At 38.0% G+C, this 21,833-nt stretch overlaps 1 protein-coding gene across 2 annotated transcripts in view; it reads right to left on the bottom strand.

Annotated features, from left to right (window-relative positions):
* Nucleotides 1–10,581, bottom strand: part of LOC134675425 (protein pangolin, isoforms A/H/I/S) — a 208,223-nt gene extending 197,642 nt beyond the window's left edge. The window contains exon 1 of one of the 2 annotated variants that reach the window (XM_063533680.1): nucleotides 10,293–10,581. The gene's annotated coding sequence lies outside the window, so the exon portion shown is untranslated. The remainder of the gene's footprint in view (nucleotides 1–10,292) is intronic. The other variant, XM_063533679.1, reaches the window with a different exon arrangement.
* Nucleotides 10,582–21,833: the final 11,252 nt, after the last annotated feature.

Raw genomic sequence — 21,833 nt, 5'->3', positions numbered from 1 at the left:
CGGTTGTTAAGTTCCACTACTGAGTTTTGAGGCGTTGGGATTATTTTTAAAGTAAATTACCGTCAAATTATTTAAATATCCCCTAATTCGGCAACGTCCAAAATATTGGACATAATTTTGTATGTTGTTAATTTAACCCACTTTTTGTGTTTATTTCTTAACCAGAGTCATTGCTACTATTGAGCACCGAGGTTTTAACTTACGGCCTTCCGTGTTTTTGTCGATTTAAGGGTTAAGTTACGCGGTTGGTCAAGTCAGATCCTACTATGTGAATTGCAACGCGTTTTCGTACAGTTTTGTTATGGTGATGTTACGCCTTCCGCATTCGTCTGTTGATTGTTGTTGAATCTACAATAAGTACTAGCATATCATTACTCATTAAGCTGGTTGGTTCTTCTTCAATAAAAAAAAATGTTTTTTTTTTTCACTATACATATGTTCTTTTTGTAATAGTTTGAGCCATTTTGCCAGATTGAGGTATTTTACCCTATATGGGATTTCTACTAAGAAACTGAGACACAAAATCAACCGTATAATACGCTTTCACGATACTTTATCTTGACTAAGTCATTGTTAGCTTACACCAGAATCGTAAAGTGACTAATCATTTTAGGATTCATTGCCCTTTCCGATACTTGCCTATCATTCTACAATGTATAACTAACATAGTTTAGTAAATCATACTTAGAAGGAGGGAATACAGTCTTTTGAGTGAAAAGGTAGAGACATGGAGGCAGTAGTTGTTTTTGAATTTAGAACAGAACTCTTTATTACAATTACAATACAAAAATCAGAATAGATTTTAGAATATGTACAAAAATTTGTACGCGGGAAACACAGGAGGTAAAAGAAGCCCTCAATTGTAAATAAAAAAAAATCTACCTTCTATTCCAACTTCTATAGCAGATTCTTTCATATAAATTAGTACGTGTCGTTAATTGTTACCATCATTAATTAATTAAATGCATTTCTAGTTTTTAGCATATTTTCCCGTGCTGGGAATCGAACACGCCTTTAAAGGAGGTTTCCTTAGTTGTACGATGTAATTACAGCCAGGATCTATTCAGTAGTTAAATTACTTAAAACAAAAAGTGTATGCAAGTTATGAGAATTTGGAGGTTAGATATTTTATGGGTGGTAAATATACCCTTAAAAATTTATAGGTTTAAGTTTGCTTACTAACCTGGCAATAACTATTAACCCTTTACCAGGCCCCGAAGAACCAGCGTGTCTTAATACGTACTTTATATGCTGTTGCAACCGTATTGAACGCCTTGTAAAAAATGTATTTATGAAAGTCGGAGATCTTCCTCTAAACCAGAAATAAAAATGTGGGTTACGGTTATCCCATCGCCTGTCTAAGTAATGAACTGTCATACTAGATTTTGTCTTATTATATTCTTGATCAGGCCAAGGGATATATTCCACCCACATCTTATATCGGTTATAATAGTCAAGATTTTATAGCTAGGTACATGAATTCGCTCTAGGTTGAACACAAAAACTGTTTTATTACTTACGTGAGTTTTTATGACATGACAAGACAATTTACCGGGCCATGGGAAAAATAGCTCCCACACAGTTAAACTCTAATAAGGCCATGGGATAATGTCAACCCACATCCTAATTCTGGTCATACACAATAATGCATGAATATTTAGCAATGTTTACGATTACATTTGCTTTCAACACTCAAAATCTACAAAATATCAAAAAATTGTTCGATCTATGTACTTCTGTTTCATAGAAATTATGGAAAGTGTTCGAATTTCTCCGTAGTTTGCTGAAATTAGCGTTCAAGTGAATTGAAATGGCTGCCAAAGATATATTACGCAATTTAGAAGCGTGTTGTGAATGAAGATCATAAAATAATATTTTCAGGGATTGACAAAATATTTTGTAGGTGGTTTGGAGTTAAAACCTGACTACGGTAACCGATATAAGATGTGGGTGGAATATTTCCCTTGGCCTGGTAAAGGGTTAAATTAACAATTTAAAAAACCTTTACGCTATACTTATACCAAGAAAATGTATATTTTATGCCAGAAACCACATACATCATTTAAACCATTTTGGAAAAAGCTGATATTCTTGAAACTGCTGTATCGATTTCTATCAAACATAGCTAAGAACCACCACGAGGAGCTTTCACGTAGAAAACCGCATCGAAATCGGTCCATACGTTGGAGAGCTACGATGCCACAGACAGTCAGACAGACACGTTTTCAAACATATAACACCCCCCTTTTGCGTCGGCGGTTAAAAATACATGTAGTCATAAATTATTAGACCTTAAGTTAGTCATAGAAGTCATAGATGCAAGATAAATAAACGTGCTTCTGCATTAATAATTGATATTTTAGGGCGATTGGCGCTTACACTAAAAGCTACGTCAAAACGGCGTAAATCAAATCAAATATCATTTGTTATCAGGCAACTAAGGCCCATAGATACATACCTTACAAACTAACATACATACAATAGTAAAATCTTACAAGCTAAAAAAAAAGGCCCATAATGCTAAGTAAATTTTATACAACAAGTAAACATTGTTAAAATAATGTACTATAATAAAATAAAGAAACTGACAGTTTATTCTATAGTATTAAGGTTATGTTATTGTTATTACAGGTCGTAAGGGACAAATTCCGACTGACTTTTACACCTTTACCCGCTGACACATTCAAGTGCACCCATAAAAATTATAAATAAAGAAAATTGCTGTATTTTATTTAACCATTCCAGGAATGAATTGAATTACAAATAGTTCTCTCACTGCAATGGCGGAACGTGACCGGAACGACAATGCGTTTTAACTTTAACAATTGACATTTCACTTTTTACAAGTCTTAATGTTTTTTAAGTAAGTAAGAAAACTTTGTAATTAAATCATGCAAAGTGTAGATTACAGCATCTATCTTATGCTGCCTTTCCACTGACGCGAAGATGAGGGGAGCCGTGCGGGAATCAACCAATAGCATTGCTTGTCTTTACCGCTCCTCTAATGTTATGCTAACTAATGCTATGGGTTGACTCTCGCTCTCGCAAGTCTCCTCTCATCTCCACCGTGGAAAGGCAGCTTTATTCCCAGCTATTACCAACCGCCAAGGTGGTAACACCGGGGTGGGTATTGAGAAATAGGGCCGGATTTTCCGACCGACTCTTTCCATGTAAAAAAAAATAAAACCAGGGATAATCGTAAATAAACGTAGGTATTTAACGCATTTTTTTAATATCACGCTATTTAAGGATCATTTATACAGATTTTAAAATGCTTGGTTTTTTCCGAAATACGTATAAAGTGACAAGTTGTCAAGTTTTACAAAATATGCAACAAATTCATATAGACACGTACAGTAAGCTACAGGGACTGACCCCCCCTCCCACCCTGCATAGAAACTTGATTGCAGGGGGGTACATATCTCTGCAGCTTACTGTAGTCTCGATGACTCTCACGATTATTCTTGAAACTTGCACCACACGGCGCGGCGCATGCGTGCTAATTATTGCCATTACGACCATGCCATGTGACAACAACGGACTCCATTGATAATTGGCTGTAACGACCAACTTCACTATAGAAGAGCTTTTATTTAAATTCAAATATTCTAACATAGGCAAGCCAATTGGCAATATTGTTCACGATTCACTGTCATATCGTCGAATACTTTCAAGTCGTTCGAATCTATACAGGGTGATTGGAAATTCGACGTATTCCTTGAAAGGGGTTATTCTATGGGTCAGATCTGTCTACGAATTTCCAATCAACCTGTATTATTCTCCCACTTCCCAATCTTTTCTGTAATGTACATATTTGGAACCTTTTTTATTTAATTATAGTTCAAAATTCTATTTGGTTCTGTCTCTTTGAAAGGACATCGATACTTAGGTTATTCTTGCACCATACGCCGCAAATACTAATTATGGTCGTTACGACTTACGACCACCATGCCATGTGACAACAACGGCCATTGATAATTGGTTGTAATGACCATCTTCACTATAGAGGAGCTTGTGTTCAAATTTAATTGTTAAGCTCAATTTATTAATACATGATTATAAAACAAACAAGGCCGCCATTCTGTTATTTGTATTGTGTCAAAGGTATATGAGTAAATAATAAAACAGCGTTTGCATGTCCGACATTTTTTTTTCTTAGCCTATTTGTGTGTCCCACTGCTGGGCAAAGGCCTCTCCCCTGGTCCGACTTTAGCATTAAAAAAAATAAAATTAACCAATTTATGTACAGTTGAAGTCAAAAATATGTTTACACTTTTGCACCTTACTTCTTCAGGCGAAATAAACACATTTATGACGTCGACTACTTAATTTTTTAATTTATTCTGTTACGGCCAATCAGTTTCCGCTAAAATTTTGTGATTAAGGGCCAGTTGCACCAACTATAATTATGGACTGATCAACGGTTAGTCAGCAATGAACTATGAAATTTTCAAAATTACCCCACTTTCCAACACACTCAGTCTTATCACTCTATTAAATCAGTTACAATTTATGTTCTAAAGTGTCAAGTGTCAAATTAAAAAAGAACAAAAAAGCTTAGGTTCCGAGCTAACAAACGACAGTGTCGGACGAACAAGCCACAGGCCCATGTTTTTGCCCAAACAAATCCCAAACCATGTGTCATCAGTTTTATATTTATTTAAAAATCCAATGACAAAAGTACGAACTTTCCAAAGGACGGACGCCCTTGCAAAAAAAGTTGGCTTCGGATTTTACACATTTATCTCTACATCTCAATTTCTAATTATCGTCCCGTTCTCAACCTTACAGCCTTTGCCTTAAGAGACAATCTCAGTTTATGAACTGTTTTGCTTCTTTGCTTTTTTTTAACAGATTTTGGATGCAGTGTCTGTCCGTCCGTATCTTTTCTAGGAAACCCTCATTACGCGAAGTTGATATATTACGATACGCATCAAGTAATTTGAAATCGTCTAATTAACTTGACTAATTTTACTGAAATAACTTTCAACGACTGAGCTAGGCTTTGAGATTCGAAATTCAAAAACGACTTTCGTTTCGTCCGCCATTGCTCACTTGCTTAACCATTCTAATGTTTTTTTTTTTATTTATTTGGGCTTAGGCTACTACGGTTTTCTTTTTTTTAAACCATAGATATTTTTATTTTTTATTTTCAAGATATCAGGCCAAGGCAACTGTAAAATGTGCAGCCATAACGAATAACGATTTTCAAATTGGAATTCGAAATGCGAATCTAAGTCTACAAGTTTGAAATTCGAACGAACTGGCTGGTTTTACAATTGATGAAACGGGATAACATACCTAACAGGCACATAAACGTTAAACAAGTTTCTGAAAGGGACTTTTGTTGCCAGTTACAACCAAATAGGTCTCGTGTTTTATGTTTTAGCGTTAAAACAACGTATTTATTGGCAAGTAATGTAACGGACATTGACATTGGCACTTAGTTTTTGTGAGATCGTTACTAGGTATCGCCATAAAAATAAATTGAACGCGCCTTTGCTGGCCATTTGTGTTGGTACTACTTTATTGTGAATGTAATGATATGTCTATTAGACTTTTATTTCAATCATGAAAATATCCAGTTAGGAAACAAAAAAATATTCATAATTATTAGTCCGAGCCCGATATCACTGTTTTTTACTACTACATAGTACATAATTATATACAATATTTTCTTTACTTTATATTTTCCTCTAATATTAGAAATGGTAGCAATATTTGCAAAAGTAAGCATGGGGTTATAAAACGGGCATTATATGCTGTAAAATATTGAAGTTTGGAGGAGTATTTAACGGTGTTAATAGAGATTGTTTCTATATTTTAATGAAAATAAAAAAAAATCCTCACAATTAAGCTTAAAACAATTAAATAAGTATACATGTAGGTAAATAATTATCATAAAAAGGCACATCGCACATAAAAAAAAGGTAAAATGGCGGGCTTTATGCCTCTACCAGTCAACCATAGGGGCACAGAAAAATTACAAGTTGGGTGCAGTGAGAAGCGTTTAGAAATGTAGAACTTATAATTAAGTACAATTATACTTACTTCTCCTTTGCTTTTTCTAATGCTAAAAAAGTATTAAGCTTGTTTGCTTGTTTGCCACCAACGTGGTATAAAAACGTAATAATGTGTAGTTTAAGTTTATTATTATGAGGCTGGGAACATGCGCGGGAGTCGAGAATTTTAATGCGCGCGTGCGAGGTGCGGCGCGGAATACTGAACGCGGTGAGGGGTTGGATAAAAGGATACTCATAGATATATTTAATAAATTAAGCTATACTATTGATGTATTTTAACTATAATTGTTTTTAATTTAATTAAGGTATGTATTTTCATTCTGAAATTCAATACAATCGTATCACTTCGGTATAGACAAAAGAAGCTTTATTAAGGATGACTCACATTAGACCGGGCCGTGTCCGGGCCGGAGCTTCCGGCGCTTATATACTTTTCTATGAGACATTTCTATGATGCACAAACTGCGGCCAGAAAGCTGGGCGTCCTAAATAAGGTGAAGCGATACTTCACACCTGGACAGCTTCTAACACTTTCCAAAGCTCAAGTCCGGTCGTGTATGGAGTATTGCAGTCACCTGTGGGATGGCTCAGCTAAATACCAACTCGCCACTTTGGACTCAGTGGAGTGCAGAGCCAGGAGGATGATTGGCGACAAGAAGCTAACGGCTAAGCTTCAGTCTTTGGCCCATCGGCGGAAAGTCGCCAGCCTGTCGGTATTCTACAGGTTGCACTTCGGGGAGTGTGCCCAAGAGCTACACGAGCTTATTCCACCGTCCCCATTCTACCATCGGACTTTTAGACGCACGGCCGGTTTCCATCCTTACTTGGTAGATATTCCACCAATTCGCACGAAGCGCTTTGCTTCTACTTTCCTTATGCGCACTGCCAAGGAATGGAATTCCTTGCCGGCGTCTATATTTCCGTGTTCTTATAACCCGGCAACCTTCAAACCAAGAGTGAACAGGCACCTTCTGGGCGGGCTCGCTCCATCGTAGGCCATGTCTACGCCTCGGCTAGTCTGTGGCCATGAGTAAGCCCATTCATAATAAAAAAAAAGATGACAGGTGATCACGTGATGCTTTCCATAGAAAACGATGCGCCGGAAGCTCCGGCCCGGACACGGCCCGGTCTAACGTAATGCCCGTGTGTAATGTGTGTGTGTTATACTAATGTATAACCTCATGATCATGTGACATAGACGCAATGTTTAAATAGGTAAATAAACTAAAAATAATTACAATAACTAAATGCTATTGTAAAACATCTCATAAACCTACGCGTAACTATTTACGTTTATTTTATTAATTGGGTAAATTAAAATGCTTTTATCGGCGCAGGTACACATAACTATCCCGTGTGGCCAAAAGGAAACAGATTACAATTCTAAATAAGTTATAAAATACCTAATTAGTACCAATAAGTACACCAGAAGCGTAGGAAATGTGATTAAATGAATAATTCAAGATGGCGAGAATAAGACGATTGTTTCGTTTCGGAGAAATCCGCCTTTGGCCTCCTTGCCCGTTTTGGGAATGCCGGTTTTTTGTATTTATTTCATAGTTTGTTTTGAATGGCTATTTAAATAGTTTTTGGCCGGGGTATCTGTGTTTATAACAATACTTTTTCTCGCTGAAAGTGTTTAATTTGTAGATAGGTATTTACAATTAAAAGATAAAACGTAAAGCTTAGTAACAGAGAGACAAATGCAGCCTTATCGCTAAAGAGCAATCTCTTCTAAAATATCTTTATCCAGTTATGTTAACCTAACCTATAAGTTTATAGGCTTTTACTGTTTTACAGTGCCGGTAGGTGTCGGTACTGTCGGTAGGAAAGTTATCGATTCGCCCCGGCTTCGCACGGGTTAGCAAATTACACACTTAAACCTTCCTCTAGAAGTCTAGAATCACACTATTGATAGGTGGAAACCGCATGAAAATCGGTTCAGTAGCTTTTGAGTTTATCGCGAACAAACATACAAACACACAAACAGACAGACGCGGTGAGGGACTTTGTTTTATAAGGTGTAGTGATCTAGGGGCGAATTTCGCGCCTTTTTCTACTGACAAACTTGTTAGACAGGCTATATTTTATTTCAAATAAATATGGTATTTCGCCGGTAGGAATTTGAGTAAAACATCCCAAAAACTCGATTTTCGAACTGGGCACTCGTGACCCCGCTGTCGCGTTTTACTGCGCGCCATAAAAAAGGAAAAAGAAAAAAAGCGTGTTTTTCTTTTAAAAGGTTATAAATAATATTTCTTTTTGCTCGCGCATCGGTCAGTTTTGAGAAATGGGTTCGGTTACTGATTCAGTTGGATACAAGCATAGGGAGCATTTTTATTTTCGTACACCGATTCATTCATTAAAAAAAACATCTGATACAACTGATTGATCACAATGCCATTTTTCCCAACGCTAACGATTTGTTTAAATTTAAAAAGTTACGCACATTGTTTATGGTCGGTTGACAATACAAAAAACGTTCCATTCCACGTGTTAATGGCTAGTAATGGTTGCCAATTTAATTCCCAATGAAAATGTAACGTGTAATTTCTATATCAATAAAAAATGGTTTTAATATGGTCATAGTTTTTATTAAGCAGGTGCTCGAGCTTCGTAGGGATATATGTTATTTATTAGGGCACTGTCGTAAAAAATATGGCATCACAATTACAGTTTCTGTCCCTTGACATAAGTATTTATAAAATTATTCTGGACATTTAGTCTGAATAATTGTTAAAGCAAGTGTCCTTAAAAGTAGAATTTATGGGCGAAACGGAATTTTACAAGTGTTTAAGTGCTTGGTAGTTTAATCCGAGTAAACACTATCGAATTTGACCTCAAGTTATCCTACAGAATTTATAAGGCAATTATAATTAATGTGGTTTGTTAGATAAACACGGCTTTAATCCAGTTAATGGACACCTATACTCTGTATCTTTAGGTATTTAAATAAAAGTAAACAAATAATTTGTACATTTTCGGGTAGTTATAACATTTATTGGTTAACCAACCAAATACAAAACCGTCTGGATCTGTCACTGAACAACCTGATTTTAACCTACATTATTTGATCATGTAATATTTTCATCTATCCTCAACCGGCTGAGCCACTTGAGGGTAGATTTTTTTACTTTTATTTATATACCTTAAAGATACAGACAATAGATAAGTATAGGTATGTCATTTAAGGTACCCTCTATGTCATAGAATTTAAATAAATTTAGTAAATAAAAATCCCTGAACATCTAAGCTTGCTTACAACCATCTAAATTCTATCTGGCTACCTATACTAATATCTATGTTTTTAAACTTTAAATAGGTACAGATTACCAAGTAGGTATGTAGGTAACTAGGAATTTATACCTAACAACCCACATCGCAAGGCATTAGTAGAAATTTATACATAATGTAGTAGGTACTTATATGAAGGTTAGGTATCAATTAAAAGTGTATTCCACTTGTAAGAAATATAATGAGGTCTTCTACCGATTGGTTAAATAAAAAACATTAATCTGTAGGTACCTATTACCATTGACAGTAGGTACCTATAGCAAAAGAGTAGGTATTGTATAAGAAAACGTAATACCTACAAGTTTTTGCCGCTTTTTCCGGTAAGTAACTAAACTGTATACTGTATTGTCTTATTGTGTTAGGTATTATGCTATATTATATTCAATATCAGTGGTCTAATCAGTGTTCGTGGGTATTTTATCTGATATTACGTTACGATATCGGCCTGCGTGTTTTTATTTTTGTACCTACCTAAATAAGCGTGAAGGTATTTTAATGTGAAAAGAATTGTTATTTAAACACGTCACCCAATTTGAATTCCATGTTCAAATTTTCCTTCGCTTTATTAGTCTATTGTCTGCTTTTTTTTCTGACAACGGCGTTCTCGTTACAGCCAGAGCGTCGCTATTCGAGTCATCTCAAACTTGGCTTGCCCATCGGCCTGTAAGCAAAGTTCACGGCGCCGTCACCGATAAGTATTAATTACATTATAAATGACTCGACATACTTCTAGAGGGCTGATAACACGACCGGCGGCGCCAAACGCACATAAAACTTAATAGAAACAACGGATGTAAGTAGAAAACGTTCACACCTAGCGCACGCATTTATGTAAATACAAAACGCTCGGATCGGATAAGACTGTCACCGTTTAAAAATACAAATAGACGTATAGTTTACTAGATTTTATAGCGAAATCGAGGGCCAGTGACCCCTTTAACACTGATGGACCATAATTAATCAGTCTGGACATACCTAAACACATCGAGCATGGCTTCAAAACTCCAAAACACGTTTGAAAACACTTCACTGCACGCACGCTACTTCGTTATCACACACTGTTGGCACTCGCGCACGTAATGTGGTACACTGGTCATTATTATTGTTTACCGGCAGTTTTTGAGCTTGTTTGAATAACAGTGGACGAGCATGTTCGCCGGTCGCGAGTCTACTGCACACAACAATGGTCCGTCCCGCGCGCGAGAGCGCGCACACTGAGGCGGCCACTCACACAGAGGCGGGCGTGCACCGACGCGCGTATAAAAAACCGACGATTGGTATGCAGACGTTCGGTTTGAGCAGGTCCTCGGCTTGGCGCTGTTTTCGTCTGCGGTTCAGTGTTCCCGGTACGAAATTTGAGATTGCCACAAAATTTTGCTTCGAATTTCGATCGGTAGTCCAAATGATTAATTATAATTAGTGATGCAAATAATTGGACGTGGGTTTCGTAGGTATTTAAAATAAAAGCTTTCATTTAATAAAATTATGATTAAAACGTTAATTTAAATGAGCCTGGTGATCGTTGATATCGGGAATTTAAATTGGACATTCTACAAAATACACCTATTAATTGGTGAATTAAATTACGCTGCAGTAACTTATGAAATCGAAAATCAGGACTAGGTGTTTTGAATAAAACAATATACATAAACAAAAAAAATCTGATTCCTCAATCTGTTTTTATTTCGTACTGATAAGTATATAATATGTCTTATTTTAATGTAACGTTTTGTTTGATATTATCTTACGGCTGTCACGAGCGTCATATCATAACTTCATAAGTTTACTTTTTAGGCAGAAGGACGGATGGTACAAAGTGCTTTAAATGTAAAAAGTGTCTAAAAATATGCATTTGCAAAAATATTGTATTTACCTACACCTCAAAACGTAATGTTTCATATTTGTAGAAACGTTTGATGTTACACTTTCCTAATTTTCGTATTTAGTGTACCAAAATAACAAAAATATAAAAAATACATAGGGATGCATTGGTTTGCCTACGTAGTTTAATCATGACTTTAAATAAAGCATCACTACGGTCGACAGTACTCATCTTCTAGGCTATCTTATTCCAAGTTTCTACCGTGCAACAGTACCTACCTACTTACAAAATATATCGAAAATCCGTAATTCTGCAGAACTTCAGGAAAATCTCTACACGGGCAACATTTAAAACAAAAGAACGGCAGTCAGCGAACCTTGAGTGGGTAGGCGATACGATTCGAGCCTGCGCCCGAGTCAGCGCGCCATGTTGCCGGGGCGTGAGGGGGACAGCGCTCTACAATCATCGCCCCTCCCCCTCGCACGCTTGTTAGCGTTATTGCGTGCTGTAACTATACTCGTCAGCGCTTTACCACACACCCACACGCGCATTGTTATCTTATACAAAATTTATAACGACCAAGTCCGATTTCGTCTCGCGTCCACTCCTAAAAATCTTGATTTTTTTTTAATCTGACGCCCGCGGCCGAAGATTATAATGCCGGGAATTACGCTCTAGTTTGTACGATTTTGTTTGTTATTTTGGCAGCACTGCGTTGATTGGCGGGAATGAATGAACGTATGAATGGGTTCGATTGAACTAAATTGTTTGCGGTGTTACATAGTAAATCAAACGTGGTTAGAGCGCGCATGCCGCCATATTACAGTGTTGTATAAACTAAACTGACACTCTTGAAGATGTGTAATTATTTTATTTGCCTACCTGCTCTTGTCGGCTTGAATGTCGATAGACAAGGTGATTAGTTGTGAAGCTAATGACCACGTGCCTGTTTGTTTTCTTAAGATAAGAAGATCTGTCGTCTTATTTAGATCACTGATTTAAAAGTTTAAAGCCTTCGTCTTGGTCGGTAGGTAAAGTACGGATCTTTTTTGGATTATGTAGGAATTTGTAAGTCAAATAAAGAGAGGGTAATAGCCTGACAACAAAGTTAACATAACCACAAGAAATTACATATGTACGTACATGTAGGAAGAGGTAGGTATCTATTCCTATTAACTATACGCTACTGGTACTCAGGTCATACTGAAAATTCCTGGACTAGGCACTAAGAAAAAATAAGTCATTTCATATACATATCACAATCCAGAAACTTTTAGTATGGCCCACTTATTGAAAGCGTTTAAAAAAAGAGGTAGGTACCTAGGTACTAGAGATGCCACGAATATTTTCGGCAACTATATACCTATTCGGCCGTCGAATAGGCCATTTTGCCGAATATTCGGTAGGTATTCGACCGATTGATGCCTACTATTCGACTGAATATAGAATTCTCTTGCAACTACCTAAAAAGAAAAATTACACAATAAAAATAGGATTTATTCCGTCGATCCGTTTCCAAACCTGACCTAATAACACAGAAAAAAAACACAAAAAATATCGGCCGATTCATTCTCGTCCCTGAACTTAGCGAAAATATGTTTCTATAAGTGAAAAAAATATAAATATGTTATTATTACATACAATAAGATCTTTAAAACTGAACCAAAAACATTAAATACAAAAATACAAAAGTTTATTTCTTAGAATATGGTATTGGTAGTACAAAAACAAACAAAAATACATTCTGTAACACTTTTGAAAAAGTGTAGGTAAATAGGCCACACACTATGAGATTTCTATGTTTCAAATTGCTGGACTTACCTATTTCCGTAAAAAACCCAACGTGGGCAAAATATTCTGATAACTTTGCCCATGCACCCTGTGTATATGTCGGCGGCCGATCGAGAGATCAGGCAGATCGTAATGTTCCTGTGTAATGTTTTGACGATTAGTCACATTAAACCAGTATAGGTAGGATAGGTTCGTTAGGTTGCTTCAGATGCCCGAAGGGCAAACTGCCCAGATTTAGGAGCCCCGCGGCTCCGTCGACTCCGGGAACAAGTCAAAGATTTTCATGTTACACGATATGCCTAGGAATTTCACGATATGCCTGATCTTACGAATCTTACGATCGGCCGCCGACATAGTTATAGACAACTCACTGGCTTAAAATGATTACAATGTGCAGCAGGCGCAAAATTTATTTGCTTATCAGGCTGCGTAGCCAAGATGCCGATCGCTTACGCTCCGTAGCGATCGAAACGCAACTGTCACTGTCGCACTAATATGGAAGAGTGATAGAGAGACATAATGCTTTTCGTTGTCGAAGCGATAGCGATTGTAACCTTGGCTAGGCCGGCTGATTATCCGACAAATAAAGATTTTTTTCTCGAAAATAATGTTTATTGGGCATGCATAAAGTGGAGGCTCTATCGACGATGTAATGAGTTATAAGGTATATACCAGGCGTATGCTGAATTGTCAATCTTGCCCGTGATATGGGACGCAGAGGAACCATGGAGGAACCTGCCCATAAAATGGGACGCAGAGGAAGAACCCGCTAGGGCAGGGCTCTCCAAACCCTGGCCCGCGGGCCAAATCCGGCCCGCGAAGCGTTCCAATCCGGCCCGCCGACAGCGGTCCAGTCCGACCCGCGGGAGCCTGGCTCCAGGTGTTCAACCTTAAAAGCAGCAACCAGATACCCCCCCCCCCCCCCTTTGGGCGCCGACGGTGGCCCGTGTGAAAATTCTGACACATCTGAGACCCCTGCGCTAGGGCACTAGGGTAACCCTAAAACCCTAGTGCCAGGTAAGGGGTCATCCATTAATTACGTCACACGAATTTCTAGGTTTTTTGACCCCCCCCCCTCCTTGTCACACTTGGTCACATTTGGCAAATAAATTTTCGGTTACTGATGAAGTTAAAGTGACGTCACAAAGTTTGTGTCTCCCCCCTCCCCCATGTCGCAATATGTCACATTTTCTTGACCCCCCTCCCTTCCCTAAACGTGTGATGTAATTAATGGACGACCCCTAAGGACTAGGTATCCTAAAATCAAAAATGTTATTTTGGATTCAGTTCCGGATGCAGGTGTGGCATATTAAGGCCCCAGTACACAATGGGCCATTGCCGGCCACTCCAAGGGACGCAGCCATGCGGTAGAATGAGATAGCAATATCACTTGCTCCCTCTAACGCATAAATGTGTCCCTTGGAATGGCCGGCGATGGCCCATTTCGTACTGGGGCCTTTACATGGTGCGTATTAAATTATTAAATTTTATAACGAGACAATATATTAAACTAAAATGGGGCATTATTTATAAAAAGAGACGTTATTGTCGATAAAGCATGCAAATCAACAGTTTTCGAAATTATCCGTCCAATTTGTAGTATCTCTTCTCTCAAAGTTCATTTCTGTACTGTGTACTCTTTACGCCATCTACCGGATTATGTCATTAGCAAAAATCTTTGATAAAAATGCCATCTATTGTGTTAAACATACAACATATTGAATGTTGACAACACTGCCATCTAGCGGCAATATTCTGCAATATTAGAGTGACAGGTCGTAAGGAAGACTGCCGGCGTAGTATTTATGAGTTGTAAATATAGAGGGCGTTGTAATCAAATTATGTAGCTTTCAAGTCAGTTAAAATAGATGGTGCTGTAATCAAAAAATATTTAATGCAAATATTTGGTGTAGCCGGGCATTGTATGTGTAGGCAATTGTAAAAAAATAGTAAATCACGTCAATTAGGTGTTCTCTTTTGTGTTCGGTTGAGTGACGATACAAAATAGGTTTTATAGGTCTCATGTAAGTACTATATTCTTGAAGTATCTCCTGTTACTCGTATAAGTGAACCAAGTAATTCATGTAAGTATATTAAAGTTCTACTAATAAAGTTAACTAAGTAGGCATTTTACAAATACCTTCCTGGAATTTTTAACACCTAATTGCATAACATTTTATTAGGTAACTCTACAAAATTTTATTAAGGCAAACACCAAAGCCTCATACACTAGCATATCAGCAACGCTACTACAGTAGCGATCCAAATGTAACCTTAAGTGAAGGCCTACCGCGAACCACGTTCCACATGTTGCCTCTCTGTCGCGCTTGTGAATTCGTACGTAAGTGTGACACGGCAATACGTCGAACTTGGTTCGCGGTAGGTCCTCTAGAGTTCAGTTAACAGTGTATTGAGTGTATCCATACTGACCATCGGTGGTCCTTATCTCCATGCAGTAAGGTTCACGATGAGTTAGCAATGAGGATGACACTCGATTCGGAGTCGACAGGAAATCCTAGTATGTCTTGTCACCTCATTCGCCTAACCGAGTGTTAACAGTAGTAACGCCAGCACCAGTGCGTCTAGCTCTTACATAGCCACTTTAACGTGAGCTTTAGATGGGATCCTATCTCGTCGAATAATAATTGATTGTCATAATGTAATGTTACGCATAAAACTCTTTTCGCATATTTTTTCTGCAGCTGAAACAGTAAGATTTTTCGAAAATATTTTGCATAGGTTGTGTAGAATAGGGTAGGTTAGGTTAGGTTTGTGTTATAATTTTTCTGAAATGTTAATATTTTCAGCACAATAAATGTGAAATGATCGAGTTTTATGCGTAACATTACATTAGGACAATCAATTATTATTCGACCCAATATGGACCCGCTTTAGATCCGTAGAAATAATAATCTGACAAACTTTTGTTAGTGAATAGATTCACTGGATATGAAATAGTAACGATATGTGGCGTTCCACGGCAAAAGGCGGTTAGCGCTTACGCTATTATTAACGCCGCTCCAATATTAGTGCGGCCATAAGGTACCTTTTGCCGTGGAACGTCACATATGGTTACTATTTCATATCTAGTGAATGTCTAATTCATTTCCCGAATCGCGCCGTGAACCACCGAGACTCATTTGAGGCTGACTTATTTCCAGAACTCGGAAAGGGTGCTATTTGCCTAATAATATAATGTAAGGCATGACAATTATAAGGTAAATAGCTCACCATGTCCAACCTCCCCTCCTACACGGTCGTCAGAGACGCGTTAGACAGAAACCGGTGGAGGCAGATCATCCGCTCCAGATGCAAACCTGATACTGACCACGATCCTCAGACAAGGGACCGACCAAAGAGAGTCCAGCCTCTGCTTTTACCTGCGATACCGCATTGCGGTATCATTTCTAAGCGGGACCAGCGAGTGCGCCGACTTCTGGCGGAAGTGTATCGCGTTAAATAGGTTCCGAGACAAACTGTCGAATCCGACTCAAGAGCAGACGCGTCAACGGAGCCATCAGCCATGCCGATCTGTTGCCTAAATAGCGTTAGTAAGGTGGTGGTACTAGTGCTCGACATGCTAATGTCCAACAGATGACACCCTGCTGTCTCCTCTATTAAGTTTCAAGATGATATGTACTGAGACCGCGTCGACCACCTATACCACCACCTTAGTAAGTTTATAAAATTTACATGTATGTTGGTCTTTAAGATATTGGGTTGGCATTGTTGCCAGATCCAAAATTTAAATCAGTACCGTAGAGTTGCGTAGCTTCGCCTGGGTTTTGACACTTTTCTCAAAATATCTCTCAAATTTGAAAGCATTTTAATCCGTTAAGGCGAAAAAACGTTTTTTAGTATTCCTAACTATCAGTATACACCACTAAAACTTTGAATTTCATTGGTTAAGTTAGTAATAAATGGCCCCAAAGGCAATAGGCGATGTTTGGGTATTTTTCCCAATCTTCGCCTATGGCATGCCTTGCCGCTAATACTTACTTTTCTGTGACTTAGACACGTTAAGTCGCATCTCCTTGGAATGTGCTAATATACTATGAACCTTAACTATACCAGACTAGGCATATATTTAAAAAACGGGGTAGTAGGCGAAGTTAGGTAACAGTCTGAAGTCGTTTTCATACATTTTGTATAATGAAGCTAGGGCTGCCAAAATTAACCAACATGTCAAATAAAGGGGAGTAATGGTTTATAAGTTAAAAAAAATATTTTTTTTAACAAAATTGTTTAATTGTTGCAAAATTGTTGTTATTATCGTAATTGACATCAAATCAACCTTATTTACACAAAGTGAGACATAAAAATACCTATTTGGTACCTACTCAATATAGGTAAGAGTAGAAATAAACATTTGCATATAGCGTAAACTAAAATAACTAAACATAAGAAACTATTTAAATTTGGAAACAAATAATGTCATCCACCAATGAATGTGGTACAAAAAATTTGTCAACCCTAGGGGTAGGCGAAATTTGGCAACAAGATGGACGCAAAGTACCCTCTCCAACGTTTTATCCAATTGTGACTTCTAAATGTGAGCTAACCATAAAATAATAGTTTCATATGAAAAAGAGATAGTTATAGGACGTAATCATGTAAAAAGTTTAACATTACCGGGTCCGTATCACCGTTTAAAACTGAAGTTAAAACACTGGTTTATAAAAACGTGTGGTCGGCGTCGCGAAAAACCTCACTAAAGGTCAACTGAGTGAAGTTAGCCGCAGAATGTTCGAAGAATATTGACACCCGTAAAAAATACTTTGTATTTAGCAGTTTTATGTAAGGCTTACATTAGAAACATTTTGTTAATGGCAACTTATGTCAAACTAGGCGAAAATAGGTAGCGCAGGCAAAGATACGAAACTCTACGGTAAATAAATTAATACAAAATTAACTCAGGAGCGCTCTTGTTCTCTGGTTCTCTGAGCGTTCGCGCAGGTTCCGATTGGAACGCGCTGCGCGTACGCATCAGTAACCTGTATTGGCGTCACGTACCAAGCTTACACACTTTCTCCGGATTCTTGCGCATCGATTTGGCAGTTGATAGCGAAAAGGTCATGGTAAGTTAGTACACAAGAAAAACTTAAGTACACAAACCCAGAAAGCTACAGAGAAGATGCCTAAAATGTAATTTCTTAAACATGTGAGGAAATGTTGTCATTATATTCGCGAATATGCTGCGAAACATCATGCGGGTGTTTTAGTAAGACGCGCTGGCAATGGTTATTTCACCTGAGCGGTGACCGTTTTTTTTTGTTTTTTTTTTTTGCATTGTGGTACGGAACCCTTCGTGCGCGAGTCCGACTCGCACTTGCCCGGTTTTTAATGTAAATTTAGCAATGTACAACAATAGAATTAGGTACATTCAATTAGAAGTGATTAGATAAACCAATCAGGAAAACCAGTACACCGATATAGTAACAGCACCAGTCATGGGACATTTAAGAGGGAATTTGGAGTATTTGTGATATTTCCCTAATACATGTGAATGGTCTACCGCTTAGCGTATTGAAAGATGAAAGTCCTACCCGTCTTTCATGTTTCAGGCGTGTTGTATCAAAGATACTGCAATGAGTTTCCACATACTTAACAAATTAAAACTATGCTATTTTTCTCCAGTCATGGACACCAAAGCTCCAGTAATGGGCCCCCCAGTAATGGACACTGCTCTATCAGTATAAAATATTGAAATAGGTCATCAGATCTGGTCCATGTTATCATAATATTGCATTATCATCCGATTTGCATATTTAATTACGAATACAAAATTTCAACTCAATCGGAAAACGGGAAAGTGGCTCAAACTCGGCTACCAAGATTTGACCCACACTAAAAAACGATATTAATTTATCCGAAGTCCGAGCATACCTCCTGGTTGACATATTTCGTAACTACATTTTACTTCTGTATTGTTTAAACATGAAATGATGGCATGACAAGCATCATTATGTAAATTTCCCATTATAGGAGGTATGCAGTTTTACAGCTCCTATAATGGGATTGGGCCAAATACCACTATTTTTTTACATCTGTGGACTCACAACATAGTATGTTGAATACCTTATCTCATGGTAAATGCAATTAACAAAACACATTTTAGTTTTCATCAAGTATTAATTAATTAAAATTTAATAAATTAACTCACCTCTCTTAGCGAAGTTGTTAAGAATTCGTAGTGGTATTTTTTTTCAGTGACACGACAACTTTTGGGTTGACGCCAATTTCTTAAAAAACAACCAAATTTAATAAAAATTCAAACTGAAACAGCTCTAGGACTCTTATTTATGATAATATACAGGCAGTGTTTATAAACTACTTTTAGACACTTATTTTACAGGATTTGTGGTTTTTTGTCCCATTACTGGTTCCACGCCCATCATAGGGTACACTACTATAGACGAAATGATTTAGTGATCCGCGTTTCCTACTCAAGGAATGGAACCATAAAACAATAATTATAAACACCAGAGTGAACGCGGGGTCATTGGCCTCTCGCCTCTCCACAGAGGTCCTCTTTCCGAAACGCCCCATGCGAGTGACCCTCCTGTTTTTGGTAACAGGTGCGTGTGAAAGGCATGAGGGCGTATTCAACAATTTCAAATAGGTATGATAATTTTTAAGGGTTCCGTATCCAATCGGTAAAAACGGGACCCTATTACTAAGACTCCACTGTCCGTCTGTCTATCACCAGGCTGTATCTCACGAACCGTGATACCGTGACAGTTGAACTTTTTACAGATGATGTATTTCTGTTGCCGCTATAATAACAAATAAATACTAAAAACAAAATAAAATAAATAATTTTAAGTGGGGCTGAAATTGAAATTAAAAACCGGCCAAGTGCAAGTCGGACTCGCGCACGAAGGGTTCCGTACCATTTACGCAAAAAAGCCCCACTTAAATATTTATTATATTCTGTTTTTAGTAGTTGTTGTTATAGCGACAACAGAAATACATTATCTGTGAAAACTTCAACTGCCTAGCTTCCTAGCTATCACAGTTCATGAGATACAGCCTGGTGACAGACAGACGGATAGCGGAGTCTTAGTAATAGGGTCTCGTTTTTACCCTTTGGGTACGGAACCCTAAAAAAACTCTTAAGGTTAGCAATTAGTGTTGAGTATTTTTGATTCGTTACATCTTAGCAAATTCTGAAGGCTAACGCTAGTTTTTTACACTTCGACCTCGGTAGAGTCTATGCGGAAAGAGAAGAGTCGTGGAATATTTTGAGCCCCATATATTCGATGACTCTGCTCTTTCCGCACAGACTCTAATAACGTGGATTTTGGGAAGACAAGAAATAGTTTTAACTTTTAAAATACACACGTAAAGTGCTCTTTCCCGCACTAGTGCGGGAAAGTAGGACCATATGCATTGTAAATGGTTTTTATAAGCTTTCATCTTCTTCCTCGCTTGTCCCGGCATTTTGCCACGGCCGCCATCTGACCTTTCATCCCAGAGGGTAAACTAGACCTTATTTGGGATTAGGCCGGTTTCCTCACGATGTCTTCCTTCACCGAAAAGCGACGTAAATATATGAAATGATATTTCGTACATAAGTTCCGAAAAACTGATTGGTTCGGAGTTTGAACCCGCGACCTCTGGACGTTGCACAAGTCGCACGCTCTTACCGCTAGTCTAGGGGATAAGGCCTAGTTTACCCTGTGGGTTTGAAGGTCAGATGGCAGTCCTTTCGTAAAAACTACTGCCTACGCCGATTTTTAGGATTAGATGCCAAGCGGACCCCAGGGTCCCATGAGCCGTGGCAAAATGCCGGGATAACGCGAGGAAGAAGAAGTATAACGGGCAGTGCTCCGAGGAATTGTTCGTATTAATCCCTGCCGCTTCTTTTCGCCATCGCCATACGCGACAACATTACCGTCTTCAACACTTTGATGACACTTTGGCAGACATGATACCGGGACAACACGAGCACAGAAGAAATAATAGTACTACCGTACAGAAAGGACACTTCCTACAAACCCGAAGTTTGAGAGCAATTCAGGGTCGAGTCATGCTATCCCTTTCCCTTTCCTTTCCTTTTTTATCTTTATAGTACTATCCCTTTTGGCTATTTAGGGTTGTCAAAATTCAAGTGATTATCTTATCTGTGGTCGTGCATGCACAAGGAAGTCAAGTGGTGCCCTAATAATTCCTCAGAGCAATGCTGAGCCGAACGGAGCCGAGTTTGACCGAAGTCAGGAGTGTCTCCCCACTAACACGAGGAAGATGAAGGTACCTGTTAGTTGTTTACACCTGGCATATAGGTCAGTAGTTTTTGCATATCACCGCCGAACTAGGCTCGACGACGTTGTGCGCCCGCGACCGAGTTTGAAAGTGAAGTGGGCCCGGCCGCAGCGGCGCGCAACCAACACGGAAACTGAGCTTTATAAATTTAAATAAATAAATATGAAATCGTTTAGTAGTACATGTATATATGTATATTACATGTAAATAAATGATTTTTCACTGAAAGAAAATAAATATAATCTACTTTACATAGCTGCTTCATTAAGCAGTTATTTATTAAAGTACCTACTTAAAAAAACAATCCCTACTTCCCTGTTTATATGTATTTGCAGTAATTTTACGCCATTGTGAACCAAAACCCGCTGCTAAATTCTAACACATGGAGTAAGTAGTTACTAGTTTTTACGATAACTAACTGTCAGCTGAACTTTTAACCTAAAGGATTTTTTGGTTTAAAATAACACTTGCACTGTGTGGGTTATCAAAATCGTTGCAGAGTTTTCTTGGTCTAGCTCTAGGTAATTATATATTACGCAGAAAATTTTTAAATGAAATAAATGCAGACTCTTTTACCTATAGCTTGATGGCTGATGGCCGTCCGTCCTCTTACATCTTAGTTATCTATTATCATAATG

The sequence above is a fragment of the Cydia fagiglandana genome, chromosome 22, assembly GCF_963556715.1.
Source record: "Cydia fagiglandana chromosome 22, ilCydFagi1.1, whole genome shotgun sequence".
NCBI classification, from domain to species: domain Eukaryota; kingdom Metazoa; phylum Arthropoda; class Insecta; order Lepidoptera; family Tortricidae; genus Cydia; species Cydia fagiglandana.
The sequence above is the reverse complement of the archived record's forward strand: the minus strand, read 5'-3'. Positions and strand labels throughout refer to the sequence as shown.